Raw genomic sequence first — 11,531 nt, 5'->3', positions numbered from 1 at the left:
AGTCATGGAAAAAGCCCAAGTGTCCATCGACCCACGAATGTACTAGCAAATTGTGGTACATGTATACCATGGAATACTATGCAGCCTTAAAGAAAGATGGAGACTTTACCTCTTTCATGTTTACATTGATGGAGCTGGAACATATTCTTCTTAGCAAAGTATCTCAGGAACGGAAGAAGAAGTATCCAATGTACTCAGCCCTACTATGAAGCTAAATTATAGCTTTCACATGAAGACTATAACCCAACTATAGCACAAGACTATGGGGAAAGGGCCAAGGAAGGGGAAGGGAGGGGGTAGGTTTTGGTGGAGGGAGGGTAATGGGTGGGGCCACATCTCTGGTGCATCTTAGAATGGGTACAGGCGATTGCACTAATGTACACAGCTATGATTTAAAAATAAAAATAAAAAAGAAAGAAAAAAGAACTTACTTTTGTGATATAAAAATCTAGGTTTTCTCTAAACAGTTAATAGGCATTTCATTTACAAATAATTCATCTTTTCCTACAAATATGAAATGTCATCATTAACAAGTTCTAAATTTTTACATATATCTGGGTGTTCCTGGATTTTCTATTCTGTTCCATTCACTTATCTTTTTTCTCTGTTAATAAATGATTAATTTGTGGGAGTGAATAATCTATTTTGATATCCAGAAATGCATCTATTTGTTCACTTCATTACAAAAATTTTCCCATTGACCTCACAACTGTAACTCAAAAGTTTTAAAACTTTGGGTTTTTATTTAGTCTGTGTAAAAGAAACAAGTTTGCATTTTGAGAAAACGCAAATCTTCCTACTTAAAAACATGAAACCATCTTCCCACTTCAGTTTCCTTATAAGGCCAGTAAAGAGTTTATACACACAGCCCTAAATGGATATAAAATGGATACTGAGAGTTTGGGGCCCCTCACACCCGGCGCCATTTGGTGTAGCTCCTGTTGGCTCTTCTCAAGCCTCCTTCACCCCCGACCCCCAGGGAACTGCCTTGGATCTCCGCCATGGCATCCACTTCCAACAACCTCCAGAAAGCAATAGATCTTGCTAGCAAAGCAGCCCAAGAAGACAAAGTGGGGAACTACGAAGAAGCCCTTCAGCTCTGTCAACATGCCACTCAGTATTTTCTCCATGTAGTTAAATATGAAGCACAGGGAGAAAAAGCCAAGCAAAGCATCAGGGCAAAATGTACTTCTGTACTTCTGCATATCTTGATAGAACAGAAAAGCTTAAGGAGTACCTAAAAAATAAAGAGAAAAAAACACAGAAGCCTGTGAAGGAGTGACAGCCGAGTCCAGCAGATGAGAAAGGGAATGACAGTGATGGGGAAGGAGAATCTGATGACCCTGAAAAAAAGAAAATACAGAATCAACTTTGTTGCGCGAACCGAGACGCGAACGAGCAGCAGCTTTGCTGTAGGTGTAAACTCGCTCCTGTAATTATTAAGTCAAGAAACAGACTATACACCGTTTGACGGCATATAGCAAAGTTCTTTATTCCACGTTTAAGTTTTATACTCTTCCAGTCACGTACACACCTAATCCATTATCTATTAGCTGAATTTGAACTTGAAAGGAAATTTATCATATCAATGTAACCACTTGTGTAGTAAATCTCTTCCTCTAAACAGTGACTAGTTTTCCGAGCAGGGCACAAAGATGAAAACAGCTATAGGGGAACAGAGTTAATCTTCAAGCATTCACTCAGTTTACTCAGTATGAAGTAACGACTGTGACCTTCCTTCAGGGCAGAGCACCTATAGACCTCTGACAATATGTTGTTAACATATGTATCTCTGAGGAAGGGCGGCATGCCCTTGGATCTCAGGCTTCACGGGGTGTACCGCTTCAGAGAAAAGGCCTAAGGAATTTTCCAAAGAGCCTAACTCTGTGAGTAACCCAGGGGGGTTCAAGCGTCTTAAGCCTCTGGAAGAAAAGCATGTCATTTTAAACTCACACTGAATTTACTTTGTGTGCTTGATGTAGGATAAGTTTATTTCTAAATATTATCCTACATTTCCCCCTTTTGTTTTTGATGAACACTATTCATATCTGTCATCATTAAAGCAAACACTTGCGCATAACGTTCATTTTCTCTTTGTGCATGCTTCACTCGTAAATCAAATATAAAATGAATCCAATAATTAAAAATAATGCTAATGATCCTACAGAACTTCCTATAAGTCCTTGTATTTTTGGGATAGGATTCATTGGTTCAATTCCATCAGCTATGCCTTGTAAAATCTGATCTCCATCTATTCTTTGTAACTTATTTTCAAAAGTGGAATATATCTCATGTTGTAAATTTACAATTTCCTTAGTCGAATTATCATGGTTTAACAAATGCTTTTTAACAATCTCCCAAGGAAATTTACTCTCACTATATTTAACAGGGGTTATACAAAAAGTAGTTATATTCCAATCACATTTCAACTTCATTTGTTTCTTTAAGCTAAATAATTCATCCCCTAACATAACAACAGCTTGTTCTAAATCAGCAATTTCATTATATAACTCCGTGTCAATTTGTTTTTGAGCAGTCCATAATTGTTCAGAGTCTTTATGCCAATTAGCAATCAAAAGTCTAATAAATTTCTTCGTTCCTCTCAAAACTCCATCAGCCAGAAGTTGAAGAACTGTCAGGGCAGGAGATTCTTGCCACGGTCTGGTCAAATTCACTGGCATCCACACACCTGTCCTGGCTCTCAACAAATACAGCTGTTCCTTTTGAGGATTAAAACTTAGAGAACTATTAATACAAGTAAACAGCTGACACACAGGACAAAATAATTCTCCTGTTTTTTCATTCCACTTTATGTTGCCTTTAAGCCACACAAAGGGTAATTGAACACAAGCTTGAATGTAAATTTCATACCATAAGTATGAGATGTGGTGGTTTGATGATAAAACAATCCACCAGTCCAACCCTTCATAGGTTTTAGAGCTGCTGCTACTGTCCACAAATGATTTTGTTTAGGAAAGCCATAAATTCCAGGTGCGGGGGGTGCAAACCCAACATCTGTCCAACTCATAGGTGTTGTCATATTAATACTGATTTTATTTTTATTTATAAGATAGGTAAACTCATCTCTTGGCAACTCAATGTTAATAGGTCCCTTATTGCTGTCCAGTAAAGTTGCCTTTGGACTCCAGTCCATTATAGGACCTTTAGAAGTATTAGTTAAGAAAAAAGTTTGATTTCCTTTACATCGAGTCCAATGCACCCATTCCCTTTGTAATGTAAAACTGTGCTCCTTACAAGGAGGAGCTTCCACATCTATAGGAGTAAAACCCGGGATAAAACGAGAGATGGAATTAGCACTTAGCATAAACATCTCACGTTTGACATCATTCCCAGAAGCTGGCCGGTCATAATGACTTAGCCAGTACTGTACAGATATATTTAAACACTGATATTGTTGACCAAAGCAAATAGGAGGACCAGTGACCCCTGAAGTATAATTAACAAGCTTCATTCCCTCTTCTTCAGGTTTAAATGGTCCTCGGGTATTAAAAGGTCCTGGGAGCCAGACAGATTCATTTGTAAATATGGGGACTGTGGGTTCTGTCCAACTAACCCCTCGCAGTAGCGGTGGATTAGGGACATATGTCCAATAATGAAATTCCTTTCCTTCTACAGTTGACATAAGGAAAGCAAACATTGCTAAAAAAATATTTACAGGTGTTAACTTACGCTTTTGTTTGCGTATAATTGTCACAGCGGCTTTCCCCAGTTTCTGCATTTGTTGCATGGTCACCATTTCTGGGTGTTCTGATGTCATCTTTTTCTTCTTTCCATTCTCGTGGGTCAAGGTTAGACGCTGGAATCTCGTGGCTAATTTGTTCACTCGAATTTTCATCCGATTTCTCTGTCATTGTTTCTTCATGGGTAACTCTTCTGAGTTTAATATTTTTATCTGGAACCCAAAAGTCACGGTCTCCTGTGGAAATATAAGCAAATCCCCTTCCCCATTTTACCACAGTGGCGGGGATCCACAGATTATTGATGTTGTCCTTGTAATATACTGGTTGGTCAATAGATGAGGGTGTAACCACACTCCACTGCTTAAATGCTGGAGTTTCATTTTCATCATTCAAATTTAAAAAATTTAAAGTAAATAGTGATGAAGATAATCTGTTTTTTGGGGTGGTATACTGTCCTTCCCCCTTCTGTCTTTTGAGCATATCTTTTAATGTTCTATTCTGTCTTTCTATTATAGCCTGACCCTGGCTATTTTGAGGAATACCTGTTAAAAGATTTATTTGATGGAGATTAAAAAATTCTCTGCATTTATTTGAAATATATGCTGATCCATTATCTGTTTTTATAGTTTCAGGTTTCCCCATAATAGCAAAGCATTCTAATAGATGTGTAATAACAGCATCTGCTTTTTCCGATGATAATGCTGTTGCCCATGAAAAATGAGAATAAGTATCTACAGTATGATGTATATATTTCGTCTTACCAAATTCTGGAAATTGAGTCACATCCATTTGCCATAGTTGATTAGATTTCAATCCTCTAGGATTAACTCCCTTGGGTAAAGGAGGTGCTACTAAAGGTTGGCAAGAGGGGCAAGATCGGACTATGGCTCTGGCAGAGTGCCAACTGATGCCATGTCTCTGTTTTAATGATCTTGCATTAGAATGATGAATATTATGTTCTTGTTGGGCAGTAAGTACTGACCCTATTAATTGATCTACCATATGATTGCCTTCTGATAAAGGTCCGGGTAATCCTGTATGGGCTCTAATATGTGTAATATAAATACCTTTTACTCTGGTTCTTACTAACTTTTGTAGTTTGTGAAACAACACATTTAATTCTGAATTATTTTCAGTTAAAGTAACAGTCTCAATGTTTTGTACTACAATTGTACAAAAGATTGAGTCACTAATAATATTTATCTCTCGATCTGGATAATCACTTAGTAGCATTAGTATAGCAAATAATTCAGCTTTCTGAACAGATTGATAAGGAGACTGTTCGACCTTTTGTATTTTTTCTCCTATATATCCTGCAATTCCTTTCTTGTTAGCATCAGTATAAAAGGTGAGAGCATTATCTAACGGATGTTCTTTAATAACTTTTGGTAATATCCAATTGGTTTTTTTAAGAAATTGAATTCTTTTATCCTTAGTATAATGGTTATCTATAATTCCTAGGTAATCTGAAAGAGCGATTTGCCATTCAATGTTGAAGATAAATAAATTATTAATTTGAGAATTAGTAAGAGGCACAAATATTTTTTCTGGGTCTTTACCAATTAATTGTCTAAATCTTTGACGTCCTTTTAAAATTATTGCGGCTATTTTGTATATATATGTTTCCATTTTCTTAACTGTCTTGTTAGGTAGAAAACACCATTCTATAAAATTATTTTCTTGTGTTAACAGTCCAGTAGGAGAATGATTGGAAGGAAACACATATAAATAAAAATGACCGACTTCATCAATTCTATCTATCTGAGATTGCTGGATATGCTGTTCTATCCACTGTAATTCTTTTTCTGCCTCAGCAGTTAATACTCTAGGGCTTTTTAAATCAGCTGGTCCTTCTAAAGTTGCAAACAAATTTTTTAGAGCATATGTGGGAATTCCTAAACTAGGTCTAATCCAATTTATATCTCCTAATAGTTTTTGAAAATCATTCAGAGTTTTTAAAGTATCTCTTCTAATAGTTACCTTTTGTGGAATTATTTTTTGTCTAGTTATTTTATATCCTAAATACTCCCATGGATCTGTACACTGTATTTTGTCCTCAGAAATTACAAGTCCAAACTGCTGGCAGTTTTTCTTTACAGTTTCAAACATCTGTTGTAACTTTTCCTTATCAGGGTGTGCTATTAAGATATCATCCATATTGGGCGGCGCTTGTGGCTCAAAGTGGTAGGGCGCCGGTCCCATATGCCGAAGGTGGCAGGTTCAAACCCAGCCCCGGCCAAAACCCACACACACACACAAAAAAAGATATCATCCATATAATGTAAGCACATACCCTCCGGGAAAAGTGTCCTTACTATCGCTAAAGGCTGATTTACAAAAAGTTGACATAAGGTGGGGCTATTCAACATGCCTTGAGGAAGGACCTTCCAATGGAAGCGTCTTGCAGGTTTTTCTGAGTTCAAGGCAGGAATAGTGAAAGCAAATCTTTCAGCATCTTCAGGATGAAGGGGAATGGTAAAGAAACAGTCTTTTAAATCAATTATGATGATAGAATAAGTTTTAGGAATTAGAGAAGGGTTAGGTATTCCAGATTGGGAGTTCCCCATCGGAGAAATAATTGCATTGATTCGTCTTAAATCAGTCACCATTCTCCATTTCCCAGATTTCTTTTTTACTAGAAATACTGGGCTATTCCATTGACTGGTACTGGGCATTATATGGCCTGCTTTTAACTGGTCTTGAACTATATTATGAAGCACTTCTAATTTTTCATAAGGGAGCGGCCACTGTTCAACCCATATCGGTTTATCTGTTAACCATTTTAACGGGAGGGCGAAGCGCTGAACAGGAGCCTCTATATAAAACCCTCATGAAGAGCAGGCAAGCCTAGTCCAGTTTTGTCATTTCCCATTCTTACAATTTCAGGTTTTAAAGTAGGAGTGGGGTCAATGGGATTATAACCCATATTCATCATTATAGTCTTGGCTGGTTTGGAAATAGTTGGAATAGTAATCATAGCTCCCCACTGTTATAAAAGATCTCTGCCCCAAATAGATAATGCAATAGGAGCCACATAAGGGCGTAGTTGAGCTTCCTGACCCTCAGGGCCAGAGCAGTTTAAAATATCTGTACTTTGTTCAATATCAGTTAAAGTTCCCATACCAACAAAAGTAGCCTAGATTTTCTTTTTTGGCCAGCCCTTAGGCCACATGTAGGAAGCAATTATCGAAACATCAGCTCCTGAATCTACTAGTCCAGTAATTGTTATTTTGTCAGCAAAAGTTACTGTACACTGAGGTCTAGAGTCATTAAGGAAAGTGTGCCAAAAAACCTGTTTTCCTGTGCTGCCAAAGCCACCTTCCCGCTTTATGGGAGCGGCCTGTCCTTTGTAATAGGGCAGTATTAAAATTCGTGCAATTCTTCGACCAGCTTTTAATTTTATATTTTGAGTAGAAGAAGCCATAAGCATAATTTCCCCTTGAAAATCAGAATCAATAACTCCAGGATGTATGTTCAAACCTTCCATTGTTAAACTGCTTCTACCTAAAATAAGTCCCACAGAGGCTGGTGGAATAGGGCCATATATTCCAGTCTGAAGTTTTCTAGGTTTTTGTCCAGCTAAGATTTCTTCCTCATATAGTATTGGTATGTCTAATGCTGCACTTCCTTGAGTTGCATGAAAGAGATCTTGAACATGTAATTTTACAGGCTCTATTTCAATTAATTGTTCTGATTCGCCTGTGCATGTGTTACCCCATTGTCCACTGGAAATGGACCTTAATTGCTCGAATTTGTTTTCAGGCCCCGAGCTGGGCCTGATATCCCGTTTTTTGATTCCTGAGCTGGAATAAATTCTACTTTGGGCGGCAGGAGTTTGCCGTCTTTATCTCTAACAGATCTACATTCATTAGTCCAATGTTTACCTTTTCCACAGCGGCGGCATAGGCCAGGTGCTTGCAGCTTAACATTCTGAGTTACCGCAGCTGTAGTACTCTCAATTTTAGCCTTGCGACATTCAGAACGCAGATGCCCTATTTTCCCACAATTGAAACATTTTGCCTTCTTTTTAGTCCCATTAAGTGCCTCCGCCAAAGCGGCAGCATTAAGCTTTGCCTGAAATGCTCCAGAACCAATATCCCTACAAGTGCGGAGATATTGTTCAATGGAAACATTGTCCTGATTCTTGACGGGGGTCAGGGCTAACTTACAATCTGAATTGGCATTCTCAAATGCTAATTGTAATAGAAGCATCTGTCTGGCCTGTTCTCCAGGAACAGACCTTTCAATTGCTGTCTGAAGTCTAGCTACAAATTCAGAGTATGGTTCATTGTTTGCTTGCATGATTTTTGTAAAAAATTGTTTAACCCCATCTTTTTCCTCTAGTCTTTGCCAAGCTCTAATACAAACATCTTTAACCTGCATTAATAAATCTTGTGTTAATTGCAGCTGTTGGTGAATGTCAGCCACAGGGCCAGAACCCATTAAAGAGTTAACTGGAGTTCCCTGAGCTCGGTTTTGCAAAATTGCCTCTTCCAGCCACCAAGCCTTAAATTGTAAAAACTGACCAGGGCTCAAGGTAGTACGAGCTAAAGTTTCCCAGTCAGCAGGAATAAAAATATGATTTGTGCAATATGAATTTAAAATGCCAATTACGAAGGGTGACGTGGGTCCATAGGCGAAAACGGCATCTTTCATTGTTCTTAAAATTTTTATTTGTATAGGAGCATGCTGAGCAACTCCTGATTGACCATTCTCTTGAATTTCCCTGAAAACAGGATATGCTTGAATAACAGGCTCTTTATTATTACCTGATTCTGAAATTTGAACTGAGTTTTCATTAGATATAGCCAATTCAGAAATATCTAAAGGAAAGTGATGCCGTACTGTGAAGCGAGTATTTGGAGGATTAGGCCACACAGGATAGAAGGGGCCTTCCCTCCAGACCATAGGACCTGCTGGTGCAGAAGGAGTTAGAGGCTTGTAAGGTGGAAGCACATCTTTACAAGAACCTGCTTTAGAGCTTGCTCTAGAGGAGAGTATTGCAGCTCCCTTCTTTTCTAAGAAGGCAATTCTTTGATTCATTGTATGAAAATTTTCAGCCATAACCTTTTTAAGGTGTTCAAACTCAGACTCTTTTTGAGCTGATTCATCAGCCATTTCCACTAATTCTGGACAGGTCTCTGCATCACTTTCAAGACTTTTTAAGTCACCCACATATTACTTTTGAGGCTTATTAGATTGGGATTTAGAATGGGAATGTGGCATATCATATACATGTTCCTATTCTGAGATATTCCGCAACCTGTTCTGTCTGGTCTTACTGACCCAGCTCGGACAAAGGAGGCGGGGGTGGCCACTCGTCAGCGCCAATATCCTCAGTCTCAGAATCTTGCTCAGAACATGTCTGAAACAGCTGATATGTTACCCATATTACCCTACTTATAAAATTGCCTTCTTGGTGGGCACGACGCAGAGCCTGATCCACTTTCTTCCAGACTTTTAAATTAAGCTGGACTTTCCGGTCAGGTGTAAACCAGCGGCAATGCTTAACAACCACACGGAAAAGTTCCCTCAGGTTACTGGTTTTTACCGGAATTTTAGTGGCAGAAATCAGAGTTTTTAAAATGGCAATATATTGGTCCTCCAAAGAAGAAGAGAGCTGAAGACTCATATTATTCCCTCCCATGTTTCTTGATATGCTGGAGATGTCCCACATACTCTGCGTGGCAATTGCACCGTCCCAGTTACAGGGTTCTCAAGCTTACCTCAAACGGCTTCAGCGAAGATCTCTCCGAGGCGTCCTGGTGGAGGCGGCCATCCTCCAGCCCAGTGTCCAGAAAGTCTTACTGCTCCTTCGGGATCCCCTGATCCTGCCGACTATGCCAATATGTTGCGTGAACCGAGACGTGAACGAGCAGCAGCTTTGCTGTAGGTGTAAACTCGCTCCTGTAATTATTAAGTCAAGAAACAGACTATACACCATTTGATGGCATATAGCAAAGTTCTTTATTCCACGTTTAAGTTTTATACTCTTCCAGTCACGTACACACCTAATCCATTATCTATTAGCTGAATTTGAACTTGAAAGGAAATTTATCATATCAATGTAACCACTTGTGTAGTAAATCTCTTCCTCTAAACAGTGACTAGTTTTCCAAACAGGGCACAAAGACGAAAACAGCTATAGGGGAACAGAGTTAATCTTCAAGCATTCACTCAGTTTACTCAGTATGAAGTAACGACTGTGACCTTCCTTCAGGGCAGAGCACCTATAGACCTCTGACAATATGTTGTTAACATATGTCAACCCTCTGGTCCGTATCTCTGAGGAAGGGCGGCATGCCCTTGGATCTCAGGCTTCACGGGGTGTACTGCTTCAGAGAAAAGGCCTAAGGAATTTTCCAAAGAGCCTAACTCTGTGAGTAACCCAGGGGGGGTCCAAGCGTCTTAAGCCTCTGGAAGAAAAGCATGTCATTTTAAACTCACACTGAATTTACTTTGTGTGCTTGATGTAGGATAAGTTTATTTCTAAATATTATCCTACAAACTTCAAGGTGCCATTGTTATAGAACGACCCAATGTGAAGTGGAGCGACGTTGCTGGTCTTGAAGGAGCCAAAGAAGCACTTAAAGAAGCTGTGATACTGCCTATTAAATTTCCTCATCTTTTCACAGGCAAAAGAACATCTTGGAGGGGAATCCTATTATTTGGACCACCTGGAACAGGAAAGTCCTATTTAGCCAAAGCTGTAGCAACAGAAGCAAACAACTCAACGTTTTTTTCAATATCTTCCTGTGATCTTGTTTCAAAGTGGCTAGGCGAAAGTGAGAAACTGGTTAAGAATTTATACCAACTTGCCAGAGAGAACAAGCGCTCCATTATCTTCATTGATGAAATTGATTCTTTGTGTGGTTCAAGAAGTGAAAATCAAAGTGAAGCTGCTAGTAGAATTAAGACAGAGTTCCTAGTTCAAATGCAAGGAGTTGGTGTGAACAGTGATGGAATTCTGGTTCTGGGAGCTACAAATATACCCTGGGTTCTGGATTCTGCCATTAGGCGAAGATTTGAGAAACGAATTTATATTCCTCTGCCGGAAACCCATGCCCCAGCAGCAATGTTTAAACTGCACCTTGGGACAACTCAGAACAGTCTAATAGAAACAGACTTCCGAGAACTTGGGAAGAAAACTGATGGTTATTCAGGGGCAGATATAAGCATCATTGTACGTGATGCACTTATGCAGCCTGTTAGAAAAGTACAGTCAGCTACTCATTTTAAAAAGGTTCGTGGATCTTCCCTAGTTGATCCTAACAATCTCATAGATGATCTCCTAACACCCTGCTCTCCAGGCGACCCTGGTGCCATTGAAATGACATGGAGCCAGTGGTTTGCATGTCGGATATGTTGAGGTCACTCTCCAACACAAAACCCACAGTCAATGAACATGACTTGTTGAAATTAAAGAAGTTTACAGAAGATTTTGGTCAAGAAAGCTAAACCAAAGATGAGGAGGATGTTTACCATATGTATTGTTCCTTCCATAGATATTTTTTGCCTTTCTTGAATAGCATCCAGATTATTTCCAGTGAAACTCTTTTACCTTCTAAACTCTTCTAATTATACATCTGACTTCAGAGTTCCTTTAAGTTTTATATTGTACTTTTTCTCCATTATGTATCAAATTGCTCCTATTAACAAATAGCATAAAATAATAGGTTATAAAGAAATGAGTGCTACATGAATGGCAAAAAAAGGAAATTACCCATTAAAAAGAAAATTAGAAATTGACATACAAATCTTTAAAATTTTTATGAATGATGATCTTTATAAAGAGCATTTATTATTCATTTCTTTTGGACTAAAATGAAA

The 11,531-nt window shown here is 38.7% G+C and overlaps 1 pseudogene; it reads left to right on the top strand.

Annotated features, from left to right (window-relative positions):
• The first annotated feature begins 948 nt into the window (after positions 1-948).
• Positions 949-11,245, top strand: LOC128572294 (vacuolar protein sorting-associated protein 4B-like; annotated as a pseudogene).
• The last annotated feature ends 286 nt before the right edge of the window (positions 11,246-11,531 follow it).

Source organism: Nycticebus coucang, chromosome 20, assembly GCF_027406575.1.
Source record: "Nycticebus coucang isolate mNycCou1 chromosome 20, mNycCou1.pri, whole genome shotgun sequence".
Taxonomy (NCBI): Eukaryota; Metazoa; Chordata; class Mammalia; order Primates; family Lorisidae; genus Nycticebus; species Nycticebus coucang.
The sequence above is the reverse complement of the archived record's forward strand: the minus strand, read 5'-3'. Positions and strand labels throughout refer to the sequence as shown.